Here is a 25369-nt window from a genome sequence, read left to right as displayed (position 1 = left end):
TCATTTTATGGAGGAAGGTGCCCATGAGGGCAAACACGTGGAGGGCCCACAGAAGTCCGAACACCGCCCTAGGGCAGAGCAGAGGGGCCACCGGGAGGGGGTGGAGGAGGAGGAGACCAAGAAACAGAGGTTTATAGGACACAATTGTGAGGCCTTGTGTGTGGCGATAGGGGTTGATAACGATTCTTCCAGAGATAACTTCTACCTGTGTTATCTGGCTAGACAGCCGGCTTGTGACTTAGACGTAATTACTAAAAGTTGTATTTTAACATTCCCCGGATCCTTAATGCGCTAGAAACAGACTTACCAAGGCAATAAGTTACTTGGTATAGTCCCATGTTTCCTCCCCGTCTCTGCCGTAGCCCATGTGTGGGTTTAGATTCCTGAAATCCTTTCAAGTCTGATTTCTCGTTATTAAACTTTAGGAAGACTAAAGACAAAGGCCCAATCTTCACCCTTAAGGGATGGGCTTCCTTTTCCCAAGAGTGCAACTGCTCAATGGCATTCTTGCCCGCCGAGGAGCCTAGAAAAGCTTGACCTCCATGGGTATCATCCATTCTTTCAAACGGTGGCTTTCCTTTTCAGGATCCTGCTCCCATCTAGCTGGTTGCCATCCTGGTCTCCCCACAACCGTGGGGGACCCAGGAGGCTGCAGGCCCAGCAGGCAGTCTTTCTAAAGTTGTCCTCCCTGGAGTCCCGGAGGCTCTGCCCTGAGATAAGGACAAACAGCCCTGTCAATGATGAACTAACCCTCTATAGATGAATTCAGTAAAGGAAAATCCACGACAAGAGAGCGTCCTTCTGAGTTTGCCTGGAAAACAGCCTAGCACCGTGAAACCCAGCTCACCTATTTAGTGGGTGGGTGACCCCTGAAGCAAGTTGATCTGTGCCTCAGTTTCCCTGTTTAAAATGGGACAAGAAATATCTTCTGTGCAAGGTTACTGTCAGGATTAAAATTAAATTATGTATGCGGAGCAGTTACCACATGCTTGACAAGCGTAGGTGTTAATCAAACGATGGATTTTACTGACACTATTGTTAATTGACTTTCAGTTCTTCCCCCAGTTACTAAGGAGATGATGCCTAATGTCCAAAATTTAAAGTATTGAAAAGTACAAAGAAACAGAAATCAATCATACCCATAACCACCTTATCTAGAAACAACTGATTTGACGTTTTGGTAATACCCTTACCCCACTCATGGTTAAAAGCATTTTAGATACAAAATATTGAAAATGATAAGAGAGGTCACCGAAGCTGCTAGGTTCAAGCCCAAAACACACAAGTCAGTTGTGTTCTTATTCATCAACAGTACATCATTACAAAACATACTATCAAATTGGTGGTATTTACACTGGCAACTAAATAATAAACCCAGAACGGGGAGTCTGGGTGGCTCAGTCAGTTAAGTGTCTGACTCTCACTTTGGGCTCAGGTCATGACCTCATGGTTTCGTGGGTTTGAGCATCGGGCTCTGGGCTGGTGGTGCAGATCCTGCTTGGGCTTCTCTCTCTCTCAATCTCTCTCTCTCTCTCTCCCCCCCCCCACCCCCGCTTATGCTGTCATGCTGTCTCTGTCTCTCTCTCAAAATAAATATATAAAAGAACCTAAAAAAAAATTTAATAAAAAAAATACAGAAAAAGTCTAACAAAAATCTACCTCTATGATAAAAAATAGAAAACGTCATAAAAAAAGCCATAAAAGAAAATCTCAGTATATGAAAATATAGATCGTGGTCACAGTGAGCACATCATAAACGGGCAATTCTTTCCAGTTGATCTACATTTAAATTCAAAGTGACTCCAGTCAAAACCATAGCAAGGAACTTGAGAAGACAATACCAACATTTCATATGGGACGTGAAAGGAAAGAACAGTCAAGGTCATTTTGAATAAATAGAATAAAGTAAGATTAAGGTAAGATTTAGCAGGTATAAAGGTTTATTATAAATCTGTAGCAACTGTGGCAGTGTTAGAGGGAGAGAAAAATAAACCAACAGAAAGTTCCAAAGCAGAGCCAAGCAATTGTGGAAACTTGACCTAGAATGTAACAGGCACAGAGATCAGTGGGTTGGGGGCAGGGGGCAGGGGGCAGGGGGCGGGAGGGATGGGCTACATAATCAAGAATCCTGGTACAACTGTTTTTCCAAAAGAAGACGAATGAGTTCCCTTCCCCATTACACACACACACACACACACACACACACACACACACACAATTCCAAGTGGGCCAAGACATACACGTGGAAAACAAAATTTTTAAAACTTAGCAGATTATAGAGGACAGTACCCTGATGCCTTCCATTAGGAAAGATTTCCTAACCATGACTCAAAAAAGCATAGTACCTAAAGGAAACGACTGGTAAGTTTGGTGTTATTAAAATTTGAAAATTATTGGGGCGCCTGGGTGGCTCAGTCAGTTAAGCGTCCGACTTCAGCCAGGTCACGATCTCGTGGTCCGTGAGTTCGAGCCCCGCGTCGGGCTCTGTGCTGACAGCTCAGAGCCTGGAGCCTGTTTCAGATTCTGTGTCTCCCTCTCTCTGACCCTCCCCTGTTCATGCTCTGTCTCTCCCTGTCTCAAAAGTAAATAAAACGTTAAAAAAATTTAATAAAAAAATTTGAAAATTATATGCAGCAAAAGACGCTGTAAGCAAAGCTAAAAGGACAACCAGAAAATAATAGCACCGCATTTACGACCATCAACGGGTTAGTACCCAGGATATCGTACAGTCAGTAAGAAAAGGACAAAGAAGCCTCTAATAAAATGAGCAAAATTATGAATAGGCAGGCCGCAGAAGAGAAAACCCAAAAGGTCAATAAGCCAATGAGAAGATGCCCAATCTCACTAGGAATAAAGGAAATTCAAACAAAATTGGCTCTAACAGACGGCGCTCATGCATAAGAGAGTCTAGAATTGAGAAGTCTAACAATACCAAGTGCTGGCAAGGAAGCAGAACAGAAGAAGTGCTCATCCATCTTCTGACGGGAGTAGAATTGTTCACAGTCACCTCGAAGAGCAGTTTTGCAAAACCGTGTCAAATTGAAAATGAGATGAACAGAGACCTAGCAGTTGCAAGTCTAGGACGAGGCCCGGGAGAAACCTTTGCCCACACGCAGAGGATGTGCAGATACCAAAATGTTTACTGCTGGAAACTGGAATGTTGACGATAGCCACAAATGCAAAGCCACCCAAATGCTTGTCTGCAGGACGATGGAGAAGTGAATTGGTGTACTCAATAAAATGCTCCTCAGCAGATAGCATGGATCGATGAGAAGTACACGTATCAAAATGAGTGAATTAATCTCCCAAACGTAATATGAAACGAAGAGGGAAAGTTGCAGAAGGTTATTGGTTAGATAAAACTGAGAATATAAATACATCACGATTATGGTGCGTATGGGCTTTCGTATATTTAGTAAAGGGGTAAAACCATGGGGCAGAATGCTAATCACCAAAATCGGGATAATTGCTTATTTCTGGCAAGAGGAGAGGGATTGGGGCGCCTGCATGGTTCAATCAGCTAAGCAGCTGACTTCAGCTCAGGTCATGATCTCATGGTTCGTGGGTTCGAGCCCCATGTAGGGCTCTGTGCTGAGCGCTCAGAGCCTGGAGCCTGCTTTGGATTCTTCTGTGTCTCCCCTTCTCTTTCTGCCCCTCCCCTACTCACGCTCTGTCTCTCCCTGTCTCTCAAAAATAAACAAAAGTTAAATATATATATATATTTTTGGGCCTGGGTGGCTCAGTCGGTTAAGCGTCCGACTTCGGCTCAGGTCATGATCTCGCGGCCTGTGAGTTCGAGCCCCGCATCGGGCTCTGTGCTGACAGCTCAGAGCCTGGAGCCTGCTTCGGATTCTGCATCTCCCTCTCTCTCTGCCCCTCCCCTGTTCATGCTCTGTCTCTCTCTGTCTCAAAAATAAATAAACGTTAAAAAAAATTTTTTTTAAAAATTAAAAAATATATATATTGAATAAATAAAAAAGAGAGGCAGAGGGTGAAATGGGGTAGATACATTGGATTTTAACTGTCTTTGTAAGAGTGCATTATTTAGGGAAAAAGCTATAAGTGAATATGGTCAGAAGAAAAATTTAGATTTCACAAAGTTGAGACATGACCGTACTGGCTACGTTGCGTTGGTCTCCATGTTTTTGCGTATACTTGAAATGTTTTCTATCCTTGAAATAATATGGCAACTATGTATATTTTTCAGCATATGACAAATGGCTATGACTATTATAATTAAAGGAACAAAGCCCAATTGTTCACAGGAACGTCAAATTAAAGGAATACTGGTAGAAAAATAAAGGTCGGGGAGACAAAAACACTTCCCAAGGCAGGGACTGCTAAATTAAAAAGTAGAGTTTTTCTTCTTGACTGATTGATACCCTCTGGGATTCTCTCCTATTAAAATTCAAGCCATTTGTACCAAGAACCACGGCCAAGGGGCGCCCAGACTCACACATAGGGCCTCTCCCCCCAGGCATCCGTTTCCTTCCTCCCAGGGAGTGAGGTCCGTGAAAAGGCATCACAGAATCCTGCCCCACACTTCACCCGTCATTGCTCCAGACAAACACACAGAAACATGGAGCCTGGGATCATCACAAACCAGAGGGCCGTGGGTATGTCCGAAAGTGGGGTGATTTACATTTGCTGAAGGTGGTTTGGCTCTGAACTCCCATGAGGCAAAAACAAGGAAGGACACAAGATCAATCCCAAGCTTTGCAATATCCCAAAGGCCAAATCACAAAGGTTTCCAGGGGAAGCATAACCATTTCAGGAGATTCGGGTCTGAGAGAAAGTTCTCCCTCATTGTAATAAAGATAAGCACAAAGTGAGAAATGAAGTCATTGGCTCCCCCGCCGAACACACACACAGTTTGGACACGGAAAATTGAAACCACGCCACCACACACACGACTTGCTGTCTGTGTTACATTATCACGGCATTATTATTCCTCTGTCTTCATTAATGTCTTCGCTACCCAAAGTGACACTCGCCCATGCAGCGTCTATTCATTGCGCGAGTTTCCCTGAAGATCCACCATGGAAAGTATCGACAGTCAAGTGGTGACCAAAGAGTCTCTGAATCGTTACCGTGTACCCCCAATCCTGAACTCTGTATAGGATCCTTACCCATCACGTCCCCAGATTAGAGGAACTACCTTAAACCAAACTTTCGATTCTCGGTAAATTCTGACCCTGTCTCCTATTCTCTGAGGTGTTGCCAAAGCTGGGTCAAGGGTGGGATCTCCCTTAGCGTGCTTTGCCTTCCCAACAAGTTGTGTGGTGATTATCAGGGAGTTGGCAAGAGACGAGCATTTAAACGAAGAACAACAAAACAAAACCTCTACAGGAGACCCAACACCCTCTTTCCTTTTCTGCGACCCTTGAAGAGACTTTCCGATGACGGGAGAAAACAGCCCTGCCATTTGTGCTCAGAAGCAAGAAGCTCGGTCACCTGCTGACACCAAGGAGCCCAACACCTTGGCATTCAGACCTCCAAGGTTCATTACTTCTCCCTCCCTACCAGAACTCCAGGTGCTAGCTCTTGCCCAGTTGGGTTCCTGCGAGCTCTCTGGATGCCTGCAGAACGGTCTGGGCATGTCTGTGACTCTGCCTTTTCTGAGCCTTCTTGTTGGCAATAATCAGGGTAATTATAGACTGTTCCCTCATTTCCCTGCCTCTCGGGAGCTCTTTAGCGCCAGAGAAAGATCAAGTCAGAAAGCCTTCCACCCAGGTGGGAAGCTGGAGAAGGTTTTCAGCATGGATTTCAAAGGAGGAGGAGGAGGAAAGGAGGAAGGAGAGGAGGAAGAGAGATGGAAAGCGATGTATTGCTCTGTCAGAGAAGCGTAGGTAGTGCTACGTTTAAATAAAGTTGGACACGTTTTATAATTGTAGTATCTCTCAGATCTCTTGGAAACTTTAGCTCTGACCCTGGCCGTCTGTTAAGATTACCTGGCTGGAAGGGTGCGGGGGGAGGAGGTGGGAAGCAGGGCATTAAAAATAAAGACGTCAAAGCCTCACCCGGAGACATTCTGATTTTGATGGTTTAAGGTAGGGGCTGGCTGGTTGTAGATATTTATTTTAAGTTCTTCAGGTGATTCCAACGTGCAGCTATGACAAACCTCATTCCTTTTTTGTGCTAATGTGCTTTGAAGTCCATAAGCTCCTTTTCCATGCATATTTGACTACATTTATCTGCCTCTATTATAGGCATAGTTTTCGGTAGAAAACACGTTTGGAACTTGAGATTTTTCTGTCATGTATTTTTTTTTCCTTTAGGTAGAAAGAGAGCACAGTATGGGTGCTGATATCCAGTACTAAGAAACGAGTGCCTTTTTTTTTTAATGTTTATAAATTTATTTTGAGAGAGAGAGAGAGAGAGGAAGCATACTAGAGACAGAGGGAAAGAGAGAATCCCAGGCAGGTTCCATGCTGTCAGCGAGATCCTGACTTGGGGCCTCAGGAACTGTGAGATCACGATCTGAGCCAAAATCAAGAGTTGGACGCTTAAGCAACCGAGCCACCCGGGTACCCCAAGAAATGAGTATCTTTTTTAACTTCAAATTATATTAATACCAACCAGTGGCATTCAGTGAATTCTAAAAAGTTTTGCATTTATGATCTCGTTTAATCATTAAAACATCTCTAAATGCTTGGTAGTGCTATTACTCCCATTTCACAGATAAGAAAACTGAGGCTCGAACAGATTCAGCGACTTGCCCGATGTCGTATAGGTAGTAGCAATCGGAATCTGAGTCTGATCTGAGGGCCTTCATTGCCTGAGCTGTACAAGTATGCTCTACTCTATTAGAAAAGACGTGGTCCCTGCTCCCACCAAGTCAGTGGTTCTAGAATCCTAGAATCCATCTAGTTCTCCGTGAAGGGAAGGGGCTGCGATGTTTTTCTGTGTCTGAAATGAGTCCCACAATATAGCCATTCTGAACCTGACTCTGGAGTTCTGTGGGGCTTGCGATTAGCCAGTACTCCCCTTTCACCCGTTTCTCTGTCTCCCGCCTCGCCCCAAGACGAAAGGACGTGCCCCAAACTCCTGGAGCCCCGCTAAGAAGGCAGTGTGAGGCCACCGGGCCTGAGGACCATTTGGCAGTCTAGGCCACGTGGTCGTGGGCCAAGGCTCGCACAGGCCGTGGAGAGTGATTTGCAATCAGTCGCAAGTGATTACACATTGTTTCTCATCGATAGGCACGAAGGAGCCCTGACGGGATAATGAGATGCGGCTAATGGAAAATCACAGCTGACTGGCAACCGTTAGTGGGGTTTGTCCAGCCCTCCAGTGCTGCAATCAAATCCTCCCCACTGCAGAGGCTGGGAGCAAATCTGAAGAATTTTAATGCCGAGCCACCTCACGGTGCCGAGGGAAGCTGACCGGAGGGCCCGCCAGTTGGGACACCCGGGATAGGACACGGGGACCCTCTCGGGACAAGCCACAAACCTTCCTGGACGGGGGCTCTGAATAATCTTCCCAAAAGGAGAACGCGGGTCCCGGACCTGCCTGGGGACAGCATCAGAAACCAGGCCAACAAGAGGATAGGGTCCCTTTGCTTTGCAGGCTCCCCGCAAAACGGCGTTTCTCGGATTCTGCGCATTACTCACGTAGGGCTGGTGCTCGAGGAGAGAATCTGTTTCAACTACCTTTCCATGGATCAGTTCACTAAGGGCCGACTTGAGCCCTGTTTCCCCTTCTGTTGTCAAGGAAAAACAGCTGTTTGCTTAAATTGAGGTCTTCTTCCTCCATGACGGTCATTACCGCCTCCCCAGTAAGAGATAATGGGCTTGAATTTCCCAACTAGATGGGAGTTGCCCAAGTCTTGACTCTCCTGGTAAAGGCCGTCTGTAACCCAGAGCGGCCTTCCTCGGGAAGGTACTACCCGACTTAATCTTCATGCTTAATTACCCTTCCCAACGGATATGCAATGAGGTCCCTAATAAATGAACTTGTTAAGTGCACAGCTGTGGTTCCAGATCTTTAACCCAGTTTCCTCACACACCATTTCCGTCTGCTGCCATTAGACTGCATCGCCCCTGCACAACTTGTTGGAATTGTTTATAATAAACGTGATAGAACTTGGCCAATCAATGCTTGGCAAGTGAGCGCCTAAAAGAAAAAAAAAAAAATTAAGTGCCAACAGTTGAAATGAGTCAAAACTTTTAATTGTTTTGCTAACGACTTATAATATTCCACTGTTTAAACGTTTTTAAAAAGTTTATGTATTTGTTTTGAGAGAGAGAGGAGGAGGAGAGTCAGGAGAGAGAGAGAGAGAGAGAGAGAGAGAGAGAGAGAGAATCCCAAGCAGGCTCTGTGCTGTCAGTGCAGAGCCTGATGTAGGGTTTGAACTCACAAACCGTGAGATCATGACCTGAGCCAAAATCAAGAGTTGGATGCTTAATCGACGGAGCCACCCAGGCACCCCCAACTGAAACTTTTTATTTTGAGAAAACTATGGGTTCACAGGCAGTTGCAAGAAATAATGCAGAGAGATCTCACGGAGACTCTACCCCATTTCTCTCCGGTGATAACGTCTTGCACAATCATGGTCGAATATCACAGCCTGGATATCGATGCAGATACTGTCTGCTCCTTCTCAGTCTTCCCCAGTTCTATACATCAGCTTTATGCAGTGTTATCCCACGCGTGGGTGCCTGTGTCGGGCACCAGACGCAACACACAGACCGGTTCCGTCAACACAAAGATCGTTCTTGCCGCCCTTTTAAAACCTCCCTTGTCTACCTTGTCTGTAGCCCCTGGCAGCAACTAATCTGTCCTCCATTTTCATAATTTCTTCACTTCAAGAGAGCCGTATAAATGGAATCCTACAGCCTGTGACCTTGTGAGGTTGACTTCTTTCACTCAGCATAAAATTATCTGGATTCATCCAAGTCGTTGCATGAATCAATAGCTCATTCCTTTTTATTGCCAAGCAGTATTGCATAGTATGGGTCCACAGTTGGACGGCTCACCTGCTGAAGGACCTCTGGGTTGCTTCCAGTCTGGGGCCATTATGAGCAAAGCTGCTCTGAATATTCATGGACAGGTTTTTGTATGAACATACATTTTTACTTTTCTGGGACAAATGTCCTAAAGTGAATAGAATGGCTAAGCCACAGGGCAGTTGTGTATTTAGTGGTATCAGAAGTTGCCAAACTTTTCCAGAGTGTCCGTACCATTATTTTAGATTCCCACCAGCAATGTGTGAGTGACCCATTTCTCTGCCTCCTCAGTAGCATTTGGTGGTGTCACCATTTTTTTTTTTATTTCAGCCATTCTGATAGGTGTGTGGAGATGTCTCATTGTGGTTTTAAGGTGTGCTTAACGATGCAGATGATTAACGATGCGGAACATCTTTTCATGCGCCCTATGTCCTCTTTGCCCTGTCTACATCCTCATCAGTATTTAGGCCTATTCATGCCTTCTGCCTATTTTTTAATTGGATTGCTTGTTGGTGGGGGGGCGGGGAGGGGGTTGTTTTGTTTTTTAGTGTTGGGTGTTGAGTTCTTTGTATATCTTAGATACTAATCCTTTGTCAGATACATGGCAAAAGTCTTTTCTCTCAATCTATAGCTTGTCTTATCTTAAGGGAATCTTTCCCTGAGCAACAGGTTTTAATTTTGATGGGGTCCAATTTCTCAATTTTTCCTTTTGCAGATACTTTTGATATCAAGTCTAAAGACCCCTTTGACTAGACCTGGATCCTAAAGATTTTCTTTTGTTATTTTTCTAGAAGCTTTATAGTTTTACATTTTGCATTTCTAATCATGAGCCACTTTAAGTTTATTTTTATATAGGGTATGAAGTTTCAGTTGAGATTCTGATCTTTGACCAGGGATGTCCAGTTGCCCCAGCCTCATTTGTTGAAGACTCTGCACACTCAATAAAGAGCTCGATGTGGGGTTTGATCCCACGACCCTGGGATCATGACCTGAGCTGAAAATCAAGAGCCAGACATTCAACTGACTAAGCCACCCAGGCACCCCAGATGGCATTATTTTAAACCATCTTTTTGCTTTTGCAATTACAAAAGATGGGGCTTTATGTTGTCAAATTATTCAAATAACAGTATGATGTAGGGCGTCAGACTGAATTCCTTTCACACTTTTGTCAAAAGTCAGTTGGGTGTATTTGAGTGGGTAAGTAATTCTTAAAGTTGAAGTACAATAGCAAGTTTCAGAACAATATATCTAGTGATCCCATTTGTATTAAAAAATATAAATATATAGGGGTACCTGGGTGACTCAGTCGATTAAGCGTCCAACTTCAGCTCCGGTTGTGATCTCACAGTTCGTGAATTTGAGCCCCGCATCAGGCTCTCTGCTGTGAGCACAGAGCCTCCTTTGGATCCTCTGCCCTGCTCTCTCTCTGCCCCTCCTCTGCTCATGCTCCATGCTCTCTCTCTCTCTCTCTCTCTCTCTCTCTTTCTCAAAAATGAACAGACATTTAAAAAATGAGATAAAAATAAAATAGAAAAATATAAACATATATTTCCCTATATGCATATGTTCATATTCATAGTGATGTCATTATTTACTATGATTATTTATTATTGTTTATCGTGGTTATTGCTGGGGATTGTGATTGGAGGATTTTCATCTTATATACTTAAGATACTAGGTAGTTTATTGAGCGTTTATTATGTGGCAGGTGCTATTCTGCTTTCTACAGTTAAGGTGCAATTGTAATAAAATAGTGATGATGGTAAGGGTCCAGATCGCTAAACCATTACTGGCTCTCATGCAGTCTCATATAGTCATGTAGCTCTCCTAGAGTACTTAAATGCTTTACATATCCATATATCTCCTCCCTCTCACTTAGTTATCACAACAACCCTATGAGCTAATTTCGGTAGTTACTCATATATGATGGTAAGGAGACAGAGGCTTAAAGAAGCTTTGCGCATAAGGCCACAGAACAAGAAAGGTGTGGAAATGCAAACTCGGGTATTCTGACACTGCAATGTACCCCCCTGACCCCCTGCATGATACCTTTTGTTATTTGAATTATTTGACAACGTCAAGTCCCATCTTTTGTAATTGCAAAAGCAAAAAGATGGTTTAAAATAATGCCATCTGGGGCTCCTGGCTGGCTCAGCCAGCTGAGCATTTGACTCTTGATTTCGGCTCAGGTCATGATCCCAGCCAGGGTCGTGGCATCGAGCCCCGTGTTGTGCTCGTCATTGAACGTGGAGCCTGCCTGAGATTCTCTCTCTCTCCCTCTGCCCCTCCTCCCCCTCTCCGCTCTCCTACTCTCTCTCTCTCTCTCTCTCTCTCAAATAAGTAAGTAAATAAAATACTAAAATAATACAATCTGATTTGCAAAAGAACAGACATGCCTTCTCTCACGCCAGGTTAGCTACAATATCAACTCGCCCGTTGTCTTGAGTCCAAAGGATGTGTATGGTCTGTGAGAATATTCTCTTTAGAATGATTTTACCCTAAACAAACTTCAAGAACTTCTAGAATATTCTAATACCTTATAGTCCCTGCCCCCCCCAAAAAAAATCGTTTTTAAAAGAATTTCTTTCTTAAGAATTATGCTTGGCTGCTTTCAGATGGCTCCTGAGAATTAAGTGGTCTCTACCACATCTCCTCTATATTCCAAATAAACAAGACAAAGCTCTGTGACAGGACATGACCCAAGCACTCAAGTCTTTATGGCCTAAAGTCACCTCGCCAGAATGCACTCAAAGGCAAACAGAGAACATTCTTTAAATATTTCTGGTTAGGGGCGCCTGGGTGGCGCAGTCGGTTAAGCGTCCGACTTCAGCCAGGTCACGATCTCGCGGTCCGTGAGTTCGAGCCCCGCATCAGGCTCTGGGCTGATGGCTCGGAGCCTGGAGCCTGTTTCCGATTCTGTGTCTCCCTCTCTCTCTGCCCCTCCCCCGTTCATGCTCTGTCTCTCTCTGTCCCAAAAATAAATAAAAAACGTTGAAAAAAAAATTTTTTTAAATAAATAAATAAATATTTCTGGTTAAAAAAAATGCAAAAAAAAAAAAAAAAAAAAACCAAGACTTTATTTTATTCCTTTTATTAAATAGCAAGCCCTTAGGAAGGAAATAGTAAATAAGAGTTAAAGTGTACATTAATTAAAAAATATTTGTATTCACGGGAGCAAAAACCCTCAATCACCCCAAATCCTGCAAATGAACATCAATGAGGGTTTGGTGTAAAAATTCCTGAGTGCTTTTAGCACCTCAGTCTCTTTGTTTTATGCTTTTCTGATTCATTGACACCTCCCCACATTCCCAAACCTCCATGAAAAATAAAACTTACACATTAAAAGCAAATTTAAAAATAAAAAGGTTTTCTTTTTTTTTGAAAGTAGAATTATTTTTCCAAGTGCTGTCACTTCTACCCTGGATCTGTTTCTTCCGTTACTCACATCCTTTCTGTTCCGATGGCCCCTGGCTTAGTTTGGGCTCATGGCACCTGCTTTCCTCCGTATTTTAAAGCAGCAGCCTGACTTCTAACTTCAACCTTTCTTCTCCAGTTTCACCATGCCTCCAGATTAACTGTCAGAAAACACAACTCTAGCCGTGCGATTCCCTGACTCAGAGATCTTCAATGGCTCCCTACTGCCTGCTATTTCAAGTACAAACTCCACAGTTTGGAATTCAAGGGTATTCACAAACTTATGCCAAGCCAACTTTCCCTGCCTTTCCCCACCACTGGCCTTGACCTGCCCTCATGCTGCCCTACCTGGAGGGAGGACCGTTCCCAAGATTGCTTTCCCACCTGTGTGCTTCTCCTGAGGCTGAGCCTTGAGCGTGGGCTTTTCTCACGGGCCGTGTCGCCTTACTTCCTCCTGCAAAGCCATCAGAGCCCTTCCCCCCATAAAGCTCTCCCTTCACTTTCTCCAAGTTGGCCAAGACCTTGAGCATGACCTGATGGAAATCCAGTAACATTCAAGCAGTCTCATGGAGCTCCGTCTACTTACTCTTCACAGCACTGTAAGTTAGGCAGTGTTGTGTGGCTGGTAAATGTTTAACGGCTGGCTCTCGTTAGGAAGAGGGAGAAAGTGTGGGTATCTATACATGCACAAATTTATTATAAATGTTGCTGATATAAGGAATATAAAGCAAGGCATTTACAAATAATAATGAAATAGTTAATACTCTTTTTTAAATAGATTCCATATAGTCCATTAATTCGCACAAAAATGCTTTTGTTGGCATTTTTGTTACACACTCGTATCTCAGCCCCACCTACGGTTGCGATAAACAGTGCGGATAGTGCCCGCATGAATGTTGGTTGGTGTTTGTGTTTACATTAATGGGTGGGATGGAGACGAAATGAAGCATCTATTCATTAACGATGCGCATGACTTCTTTGCTGGAGTGATAACAGCTTTCAAATACAGCCACAAGTTTTCTTACAATTTGGGTGCTTTTCACAGCCTCATAGTTACAAACGTGGTACCACTTTAAGGTGCATCTACATTATTAACATTGTTCCCAATACATTCTGAACTCTGGAGAATCAAAATAACAACACTTAAGCCTTGATCTGTACCCTGTTTCCATGGTGTAAATGTTCCCGTCACGGCCGATTTCAAGCCACCAACCTGATGCCCCTGAACGTAGAGTTTGGGAAGAGAGGTACAGTCGTGAATCATTATATAATATCTTCGCCATACAGGTGCAAATAAACTAAAGAACATAGTTAAATGTCAAATAATTAGAAATGGTCAATTAACTTTCAACTCAGAGACCAAAGCCATTCAGTGGAGGAAAGGGATAGATCCATATGGAACAAAAAAATGAGCTTTGATTCATACCTTATACCATATTCAAAGATCAATTTGAGAAGATGATTCATAGACCCAGACGTAAAAGCAAAAACAACAAAGCTTCTATCATGAAACGAAGAGGACATCTTCACAACATTTAGGAGAGCAAAGTTTTCTTAGAACACGAAACGTAATAACCATGAAGGAAAAAATGAATGAAAATGGACTTCATGAATATAAAGCACATTCCGTTCAAAAGACACCTTTAAGAAGTGAACAGGTGAGTCACAGTCTTAGAGAAAATTGTTGTAATACATTTATTTGATTAAGACTCCTATTCAAAATATATAAATCTATACACAACCTCTAAAACCCAATATTTATTTTTTTTAATTTTTTTTAACGTTTATTTATTTTTGAGACCGAGAGAGACAGAGCATGAACAGGGGAGGGTCAGAGAGAGGGAGACACAGAGTCTGAAACAGGCTCCAGGCTCTGAGCTGTCAGCCCAGAGCCCGATGCAGGGCTTGAACTCACGGACCGTGAGATCGTGACCTGAGCCGAAGTCGGACACTCAACCGACTGAGCCACCCAGGCGCCCCTAAAACCCAATATTTAAAAGGTGAATGACACTGTTCAAAATAAAATGGACAAAGACTCAAATAGGAACGTAAGAAAGAAAAATATCAAATTGTCAATAACCCATGAAGAAAACTTCCACGTTAGTTTTCAGGAAAATACAATTTAAAACTACGAGATAATATTATACACCCACCAGGATGGCTACAATAGGAGATCAACAACACCAGAGGCTGCCGTGAAACTGGAATGCAAAATGGCAAAAACCACTCTGAGAATCAGTCCAGCGATATCGCGGAAGTCAACATATCCCTACCCCGTGACCCAAGAATACCACTCTTAGGTGTTTACCCAAAGGACAGGAAAGCTTGTATACACAATAAGACTTGTACAAGAAATGTTTAAAAAAAAAACTTCATTAATAGTATAAGGAACTATAGACAGCCCAGATGTCCATCACATGAAATGGATTAAAGATTTGTGGTATAGCCAGCCGGTGGAATACTACACAGCAATGAAAAGTAGCAAACTGCTAGTGCACTCCACAACATGGGTGAAACTCCAAAACTATTCTGAGCACAGGCAGTCAGATACCAGAGTACTACTGTGTGATAAAACTCAGGTGATGTATTAAAATAGGCAAAACTAATCTCTGATGAAAATAAAATGTCTTACAGCTTTTTCTTCTCACCACCAAGAATGCCAGGCAATGTTAAACCCTTCAGTGAGTGCACACACACACACACACACACACACACAACCTTCCCTTCCTTCCGACAGATGATACCAAACCTGACTTAGTCTTCTCCTTTACTGAGATTCAGAAATTGGATTTTTTTTTCCTTGCTAGTACAGAATCCTCTGTACTCAAGAATGCAAACTGTAAATCAATACCCACGTCTTAAAGGTGACATTTCAACAACTGTACATCCTGGAGCCTTCCAGGATCTCAGGATCGTTTTGTTCCTGTCAAATGTCTAACTTTTTAAATAATTTATGAGCATCCAACTCCACGTCTTGCGATACAGGATGGACTGTTTTCATTTTGTACGTGCACGTCTTCATTCAAATAGCCAAAGTTCATTCACTGAATGTCACTGAATACCTACTATGTGCTAGACATTGTACTGTGCAGTCGAAATGTAGTAGTGGAAAGGACAGTCATACTCTGAGCCTAGAATTTACATAGGGTGGAAGACGGGACAGGCGTCAATTTATGAGTTGTAGCAATAATGGTTAAATTTTGATTGTAACTATTGCTTAAAAAAAAAAAAGGTACCGGGAAGTGTAGGCTTCTTATGCACACATTTACCAAGAAGTCATGATCTTGTCTTAAATGGAGTGAGTGACAGTGCTTCCTTGAGAAAGAGGCGTTCGAGCTGGGCTTTGAATGGGGAGGAAGAATATACTTGGGGGGTGCTACGTTGCCGATGGCAGAGGCATTGTGTCAAGGGTTCTGATACATAAAGGAGCATGCTGTTTTTAGGTGTGGGAGGAAGCTTATCCCTGCAGAAGCTAGAGCCACAACGTGGATCTGGGAAAACTGGCAGTGTCTGTTAAGAATTTCCGTTTTATCGAGTAATAACATCAGTGGGAAGCTACTCCACAGATTTGTACTTCTGGATGGATCTGATCATCTGGCTACTGTGTGTCGGACGGACTGGCAAATGGGGAGACCAGCTTGAGTCTAGCCCGCGTACGTAATAAACAAGGGCCCCTATTAATTTCCTGTGAAAGGCAGGCTCTGAGTTCTGCAGACTATAGAGATAACTTAGCCCTACTTTGAACCATTAGCAAATAAACTGGAGCTTCTTTTTCAGACAAAGGACACACATGAGGGGTGCAGGAGAAGGAGTGAAGGAGCCCGCCAACAAGAGGGACGCGAGGATGGACAGATCAAAGAAGATAGCCTCAGGAGGCAAACATCCGAAATACGGGTACGTGCCAGACATTGAGTTTCAAATTGTGGCTTTCAGAGTCAGCAACTGAGAGTTCATTCTGCCTCAAAACCGTCCCCAGTGCCTTATATTTATCACAGTTCAGCCTCGCTTCTCTCTTCGAGGGATGCAGTATTATTAAGTATTTTCTTACAAAAAGAAACCTGGAGGTTTAGAGAGGTAGAGCAGCTCCCTCGAGATTACTCAGCGCGTTAGAGGCAACATTTGCACCCGGGTCTCTCTGATGCAATGCTGGCCCTTCGCCACCTTCCTTCGCCTCCTGCCCATTCTTAGTGCGTTTGGGAACAACGCCAGGTTTTTCTGTGCTTTGGCGTGAATACACCGAACATTAGCTCTAAAGGGGTCTCCGAAATCAGATAAGTCAACCCTCTTGCTTCGCAGGGAAAGAACATGAGACAGATACACTGGGGTCCACCCACGGCCTCCCAGCAAACGTTGGGCAAGTGAGATACAGAGCCCCCGGTCTTGCAGTAATCCACACTGCTTGTATAGACAGCTTGTCCGCTCTCTTTACAGATCTGGGACTTGGCAATGGGTGAAGTTTCACTGAGCCCGTGGCCCTGCTTGGCGGAGGGGGCAGTTCTTCAATGCTGGTCTGTGAACAAAGTGATCATCAAAATGAGTTTGAGGAGAGCGGGACTAAGTCTCGATAATTATTTTGTCTAGCCCCCTCCCTCTCCAATGGGGGGAAGAAATGTTACTTAACATGTATTAAATGTTGAACATTTTAGAACTTGCAGCTGTGTTTGTTGCTTAATTATTCACAGATTGCTTAGGGCCAAACGCTGTCTGCTGGGGCAAGAACGATTCGTTGGTTACCTACAACTCCAGTGCAGACAGGAAAACTTATTTCCCACGCAGCAAAGGAACAGCCTCCATGAGGTACAACAGTGGACTAGTTGAGATTTCCAAAAGGGAAATTTGCATTATTTATACTTCCAAATTATACACTGGTGCCTAAAACAAAGCACAAAGTACCTAGAAGATGTTTGACGATCTAGTCTTGCGTAACGGAATGCAATTAATAGGCAGCTCTTCCAGATTCTGGAACTAACAAATCTCTCAACAACGGTTGTTGGCAGAGAAGCCACCACACCGATCCATCGCAACTGGGAACAGTCTCTTCTGGGCAGAAGTGACCCAGATTTGGCAGCAGCTAGGTTTCAGACCCAAGGGAGACTCTTCATGTTACCAGCAGAAGACTTGGGGACCATCTCTATGGTGAGCAGGAGGATTCTGGAAGTTCAGGGTCTACCGGAATGCCAACGCATGATTATTTTAGCAGAATCCCTCCCTCTTCGAGATGCGGTCAATAGTCTCTGGGTGCACCTGGAAAGAAATTTTACATTCTGTGCTATAGTTGAAGTGATCTTGTATTTTGAAGATACAGAATGTTAGCTTTCCCAACTCAAAGGGAAATTTCTGCAGGCTGTTTTCCCCACACCTCTCCTCCTTGATGAGGAGTAGATATTATTTCATTTTTGGCCCAACAAATGTCTTCACCACCTATGAAGAGACAGGAGGCTTTCTTCTTCCTGCTGGATTCCCACTATGGCATTTCCCCGACTATAGTCTCTTCCATGGAAAAACTCGCTCAGAGTTGTAACTAGGAAACAAAATCCCCGAGGTATTAAAAAAAAAAAAAGAAGAAAGAAAGAAAGAAAAAAAAGACAGGGTAATGCAATGTGTGGAATTTGGATTAAGCTCTAAAAGGTTTTTAATTCTGTCTCCACTGGTTACTATTTGTGTGACCTTAGACAAGTTCAATTACTTCTCTAAACCTCAGTTTCTTCATGGATATCACATTTTTTTTTTCAGGTTATCGTGATGATAAAAACAGATCCCTCCAATATAGTAAGTATCTTATACAGTCCCTGGCAACAAATTGAATCCCACAATTATTGTCTCTTTTAAAAAGAAATGTGATACCAAGCCCAGATAGCACTTTAAAAATCTAGAACAGTTCCCCTTATTTCAAATAAAACACTGTGAAATCTTAAAGGGAAAGACAGGACAGAAGGCTGAGAAAAGTTCTAACAAAAGGAAGAGACAACCACCAATAACAGGATTTGTCATAATCATTTCTGAAGATCTTTCCTGAGTAACACAGGGCTCTTGCACAATGGCCAACCGTGAATTTGACAACCAGAATGATTGTTTTGGTCTGTGGTAGGTCAGAGAACAACAGTAGACCAGAAGGCCACGGGAGGGATTTAAATTGGTAAATCTCTCAACCTTTCCTGACAAGTTAAGTGCAGTCAGCCTTGACAGAAGCTGCCAGTGGAGACTTCTGGGTTTCCAAGGACCCCCACCCAAGTTGACACCCTGGATGTTAATAGGCCTCACTGTGTTTGTTTTGGATGTGGTAACAAGTGTGAATAGGACGAGCCCTTCCCTGGATTCGTACACATCATCGCTTCTTGGATTTCCCTAAATTGAAAAATGAGGTTTCTTATTGAGAGTGCAAGATCAGAGAATGAGGTCATAGCCCCTTTTCGGTAGCCGCTTTGGGCCAGAGACCAAAGTCAGACTTGCGGCTTCGATCTAACATATTTCAGAAGAACAAAACATATGGTGCATAATGTATGCTACGCATTTAGAAGGACGAGTGAGACTTCTGTGCTTAGTTTCTCCCTCTTCTTTCTGTGCACACCCTCCAAATGCCTCCAGCCCACCACACTTGTTAGCAGTGATGGACACAGATGGAATCTCAGGGAGGCTGCTGTTTCTGTTAGTTGATGATGAGAAGGAAGGTATTCTATGCGAGTCCGTCTGTCTCCCACCACCCCACGATGTCAAAATGAAGAAAGGCCATCAGGAAAATCAAGGCCAAACACAGAAGTGAGAAGTGCGTACAGGAACCCTGAAGACAGAGTCCTGCTGATTCATGGTGATGATGGTAATGACAACAGATGAATTATTTACAGAGCACACATGAAGCACTGTGGTGAGAGCTTAGCCTATGTTCTTTTTTGGTCATTCGCGTAACAATCCACTTGTCTTCACCACTTTCCACACGAAAACAAGGAGACTTCAAGGGATGAAGTCAAACTTGCTGCCAGGCCCACCGCTGGAGAATGACAGTGGAGGGATTTGAACTCGTCTCTGGAAAATCTGTAGCCCGCCTCGTGAGCTTAGGTTAAGGATAAGTGCTGTAAGCTAGCTGGATACTTGGCCATTTGCTCGTCCGGGATCATTTTCTGCCTGTTGACACGTGGCCGGCACCAGAAAAGGTGAGGAGGTCGGCATGCGTTCCGTGGTGCTCCCTCAAGAGGTCAGGGAGGAAGATCCGAGCATGAACAAATCTCTCTGCCCCAATGTGGCAAGTGGAACAAAAGGTTTGGGTCGGGGATGCCCTGGATTCTTTCCTGGCTTGAGTGGAAACACAATGCACGGAGAAGAATCGGATGAACAAAACCACAGAAGTAAGAAGGAGTAAGTGAGGTACCTGTGAACGGGAGCCAACGGCTGTGTGGTGAAGGAGGCGGGGAGGTGGCACAAGGTGGGTGGGAAGACCGGAGGGGTGGGCCAGGTTAGATCAGGGAAGATCTTGTGACCTCAGTTCTGGAAGTTAGCCTGCGTCCCCCACACACACCTGGAGGTTGAGTCGTATCATTGCAGAGTAAGATTCAAGTTCTAAACCTCTCTCTCTGTGACCCAAAAGCATAAGTTAGTCTGAAGAAGAGGGGCAAGAGTGGAGGCAGGAAGCCTGTTTAGGGAAGGACTGGAATGGCTTGAGCTGCAACCATTATAACTGAGATTGGGTGAATTCATAAGGTATTTGAGAACCTGGGGGCCAACTAGAGGTGGGTTCAACGTGGAGGGAGAAGGTGAGGAGGGATCTCGGGTGACTGGCTACACGACTGTTGGGACCTGGGCTAGTCCTGAGACCGTTCCATTGAGAATCAGTGATTGAAAAGAAATGTATGGTTCCTCCCAGCAAGCACTTTGGTTTCCTGACTACTCCCAAAGCCCTACTTCCTCCTGACCCCCATACGTGTCCAGAACTTTATGGGTTGAAATAGAGACTTCTCTCTCAACGCTTGTGGTTGGTCCACAAGAGAGTCAGACTAGTCAACGTCTAGCTCGTGGTCCACAGCCAAACCAAACCTTCATCCTCAGGGGAATCAGGGTTGTAATAGCCACAGAATCTGTCTCCTGCAGAGTCACGTGGCTTTTCCCAGCTTCCTGGTGTCGCGATCTACGGATCGTTGAGTCGTATCTTCCTAGGATAGGAGTTGCCATGAACACTTCCTCTTAAAATTGTTTTTAACGTTGATTTATTTTTGAGAGAGAGGGAGAGAGAGAGAGAGAGACAGACAGACAGAGCACACCAGAGGAGGGACAGAGAAAGGCAGGGCTCCAGGCTCCAAGCTGTCAGCATAGAGCCTGATGCAGGGCTTACACTCAGGAACCCCGAGATCATGACCTGAACGACGTTGGACACTTAACTGACTGAGCCACCCAGGCGCCCCAACGCTTCCTTTTTCATTAGCAATTTTGATCCGCATGTGTTGAGATTCTGCCTTGCCGTTCATAACAACAGGTAAAGCTTTCACTTTGGGTGTGTTTATCCTTCCTTACCCATAACAGGCTGGCTCCTGTGTAGCCTCGAGAGAAGCCTTCTTTAGCATGGGATTTTGGAGGGATGTGGGAGATTTTCTGGTTCAAGTCCTTTCTTTTGGTGGGCTTGAGGACAATAGGGTCCTTTCCAGTTGTTCTCGGGAAGAACTGCCTGGGGATCATTTCTGACGCAGGCGGCCTGGAAATCTAATCAGAGTATCCTCACCCCCATCCTCTAAACCCAGTGGCAGCTCAAATAATTTTGAGCACAATTTGCCGGGCTCTGTAGGTGATGTCTCATTTTCTGCTTTTCTCCTCCTCCTCCTCAGGAGCAAGTCCACGCTTTACAGAAGAGCCACTGGGTGATGTCCAGCAGCAGAAAAGAGACCACCGTCACGAGCTGTGGGAGCCAGGCCGAACGGATTGCGGTCACCCAGAACTGTGAGAGCCTCCAGGTACAGAATCTGGAGTATGCGCACACAGACACACACACACACACACACACACACACACACACACACACACACATTTACAGAGCCCATGTTCTACTGTTCAGAAAGAAACTTGGGAAAATGGATAGTGTGTTTGCACAGCTCAGTGGGCCAGAGGTGTGAGGGCTTGCAAACTTCTGCAGACCTCTAGCAATCTGTGTCCAGCCCCCACTGAATGATGTCCACCTCACTCCCTAAACTTTCAGGCTCTTCTTTTCCCCCAGACCTGTGCAAACACCGCCCTACCTGCCAGCTAGCCCTCCCCACCCTCCTGTCTAAGATTGGGCAGCATCCTGCCCCCCCAGAGACCTCCAAACTGGATCACGTGTCCCCGCCTGAGTTCCCAATGTATGGCTCTGTGTTAGCCCTCTTTGCCCTGTTTTATAATGATCGTTTTACCCCTATGTATGCCACAACTTTCATCTGCAGTTTTCACAATATACTCCCTACGGTGCGTACTCCCTAAATGTTGGATCTTGTAATGAAGGAATGGGGAGACGGCTCTGCCCACCCCTCTCCTCAATCAGTGTGAAACCAGGAAGGGACTATGACCTCCTTTCCACCAGGCCCCATGCTATGGGATTTTTCTAGGGGGGGCTACTCCAGCCAGAGCAGAGCAAGAAAACTTAACCAACTTGATCCAGCACTTCCCCAGCCACGGTGGGCTCATCGCTGTGTGGCCAGACCCTTTACTCCCCTAAGGGCCTCGGAGAACACCAGGCTCCCCGAGGAGATGAAGCCACGTTTGGATATCGGTGACATATCCTTCAAGGAAGGCCTACGCACCCGTCTCTCAGACGCTGGACGTGCTTTCCCAGGTCAAGACCTTAGGGAGAAAGCCCAGCCATGCCCTCCTCTTCTTAATGCTCTACACTCGGCCCCAGCGATGCCACTGCCCATTGTCGGCACGTTCTCCGGCACGTTCTCACTGGTACCAACTTGTGGGTGCAATGCTTCAGCTCCCTGGGCTGGCTTCCCGATCTCCACTAATCACTCTAAGTGTGCCCATGTCTCAAGGATACCTAATACATGCCAGGTTGGGAAGTTGGGGGGAGGGGGGTACAACCAGGTTTTAACCTCCCTGCCCACTTCTTTCCTGATGCTTCTGGTATTGCTTTACATACAGATTTTCAAAACTGTATCTCTCTCCTTCCTTGACAGATATGGTGGGAGTTATTTTTCCCTGTATAGGCTCCTCAAAAAATTGGTCTCCTCCAGGTTACATTGGCGTGGCACTATACCATTTTAGGTTCTGCCTCTCCCATAATGCCCTTGAGAGCTTAAATCCAGTCTTACTTTTCTTTACTATCTTGATAGGAATCTAGTACTAGAGACCTACGCATATTTGGCAATTGATAACGTATTTATGAAAAGAAATGGAATGCAATTATCTGCGATGAAAAGAGTCAGTAAAGGAGGCATGATTTGGCAGACCAGCCATCTGCAGAAGAATGTGGATATTTAGGGGCCCCTGGGTGGCTCAGTCGGTTGAGCATTCGACTTCAGCTCAGGTCATGATCTCACAGTTCATGAGTTCGAGCCCCACGTTAGGCTCGCTGCTGTCAGCCTGTCAGCGCGGAGCCCACTTCAGATTCTCTGGCCCCCTTTCTCTGCCACTCCCCTGCTTGCACTCTCCCCAAAATAACGTCTCCGGAGGCAAGGGAAACAAAAGCAAAAATGAGCTATTGGGACCTCATGCAAATAAAACCTTCTTCACAGCAAAGGAAACAGTCAGCAAAACTAAAAGGCAACCAACAGAATGGGAGAAGATATTTGCAGATGACATTATCAGATAAAGGGTTATTATCCAAAATCTATAAAGAGCTTATCAAATTCAATATCCAAAATACAAATAATCCAGTGAAGAAATGAGCAAAAGACATGAATAGACACTTCTCCAAAGAAGACATCCAGATGGCCAACCGACACATGAAAAAATGCTCAACATCACTCATCACCAGGGAAATACAAATCAAAACCACAATGAGATATCACCTCAGTCCTGTCAGAATGGCTGACATTAACAACTCAGGCAACAACAGATGTTGGGGAGGGTGCGGAGAAAGAGGATCTCTTTTGCACTGCTGGTGGGAATGCAAACTGGTGCAGCCACTCTGGGAAACAGTATGGAGGCTCCTCAAAAAAATTAGAATTAGAACTACCCTACAACCCAGTAGTTGCACTACTAGGCATTCATCCAGGGGATACAGGTGTGCTGTTTCAAAGGGACACATGCACCCCCATGTTTATAGCAGCACTATCAACAATAGCCAAAGTATGGAAAGAGCCCAAGTGTCCAACGATAGATGAACGGCTAAAGAAGATGTGGTATGTATACACACACACACACAATGGAGTATTACTCAGCAATCAAAAAGAATGAAATCTTGCCATTTGCAACCATGTGGATGGAACTAGAGGGTATTATGCTAAGTGAAATTAGTCAGTCGGAGAAAGACAAAAATCTTATGACCTCACTCATATGAGGATTTTAAGACATCGAACAGATGAACATAAGGGAAGGGAAGCAAAAATAATATAAAAACAGGGAGGGGGAAAAAAACATAAGAGACTCTTAAATATGGAGAACAGAGGGTTCCTGGAGGGGTTGTGGGAGGGGGGATGAGCTAAATGGGGAAGGGGCACTAAGGAATCTACTCCTGAAATCATTGTTGCACTATATGCTAACTAACTTGGAGGTAAATTTAAAAAATACAATTTTAAAAATTTTAGAAAAGGAAAATAAAAAAAGAAATTAAAGACTGAATTTAACAGAAAAAAAATGCGGATATTTAATAATCGTTCAAAGTATCTTTGATTCTTTAGCAGGGTCCTGATAACAATTTGCTTTTGGCTCAGTGGTAAAATGAAACAAGAAAATAAATAAAAATGAGTGTAAAAATCATTGTGAGCCATGATATACTCCCTAGAATGTCTAAGGAGGGGAAGAAGGATACCATCAAATGATGGAGAGATGGTGGGGCCACCAGAACGCTCATGAATTACTGGTGGGAATATAAAAGGGTAAAAACCACTCGGGAAAACTGTTGAACAGTTTCTTAAAAAGTTACATGCACACCTGCCTAATGACACAGCAATTCTATTCCTAGATGTTTGTCCGAGAAAAATAAAAACAGAGATCCACAAAAAAAGACTTGTGTATGAACAAACGTTCTTGGTACCTTTACTCATAACAGCCAAATGCTGGGAAAAGAGCAAATGTCCATCAACTGGAAAATGGATTAACTAACTGTAATATATTCATATAATAGAATATTACTCAGTAAAAAGGAAAGGAAAGGAAAGGAAAGGAAAGGAAAGGAAAGGAAAGGAAAGGAAAGGAAAGAAAGAAAGAAAGAAAGAAAGAAAGAAAGAAAGAAAGAAAGAAAGAAAGAAAGAGAAACAAAAGGGCGGAATAAACTACGTACAACAATGTAGATGAATTTCAAAAATAATGTGCTGAGTGAAGTCAGACCCAAAAGTACATACTGTATAATTCCATTTATATGAAATTCTAGAATATGCAAAACTAACCTACAGTGATAGAAATCAGATCCGTGGTTGCCTCTGAGGTAAAGAATTGACTGGAAAACGGGACAAGGGAACTTTTTGTGGGGATGGAAACATTCTGTGTCCCGGTTGGGGTCAGTGAAGTTACACAAGTGTATGTGTTTGTCAAAAGTGACTCAACAGTACAGTCAAGAGCGTTTCGCTGTATGTAAAGTACACCTCCACTAAAGAAACTCATTTTGGATGTTTTCTCAAATCTCAAACAGAAAAGTCTAGATTTGGGGGGAGCGGCCAGAAAGACCTGGGGAAAGCATGTGGTCCCACCCACGGTATAGATGGAGAAACTGAGTCCCCAAAAGGAGAAGGGACCTGTTTAATATCACACAGACTTGGTGGCCGAGACAGGATTGGAACTCAAGGGACTTACTCTATAGGAGGGTGGGGAGTTTCCCTGAGTGATCAAATCCAAGGGGACTGCTGAGGATTACTTCCACCTTGCTCTCTTCTTGCTTTAAGACCATCGACGAATTG

General features: G+C 44.1%; 1 long non-coding RNA gene across 1 annotated transcript in view; it reads left to right on the top strand.

Annotated features, from left to right (window-relative positions):
- LOC122494497 overlaps window positions 1-16462 on the top strand; it is a 595470-nt gene extending 579008 nt beyond the window's left edge. The window contains exon 6 of the long non-coding RNA XR_006300179.1: window positions 16137-16462. This is a non-coding gene — a long non-coding RNA (uncharacterized LOC122494497). The remainder of the gene's footprint in view (window positions 1-16136) is intronic.
- The last annotated feature ends 8907 nt before the right edge of the window (window positions 16463-25369 follow it).

This window comes from Prionailurus bengalensis, chromosome E2 (genome assembly GCF_016509475.1).
Source record: "Prionailurus bengalensis isolate Pbe53 chromosome E2, Fcat_Pben_1.1_paternal_pri, whole genome shotgun sequence".
Lineage (NCBI taxonomy): Eukaryota > Metazoa > Chordata > Mammalia > Carnivora > Felidae > Prionailurus > Prionailurus bengalensis.
Note: the sequence above shows the minus strand (reverse complement) of the source record. Positions and strands in the feature narration are given on the sequence as shown.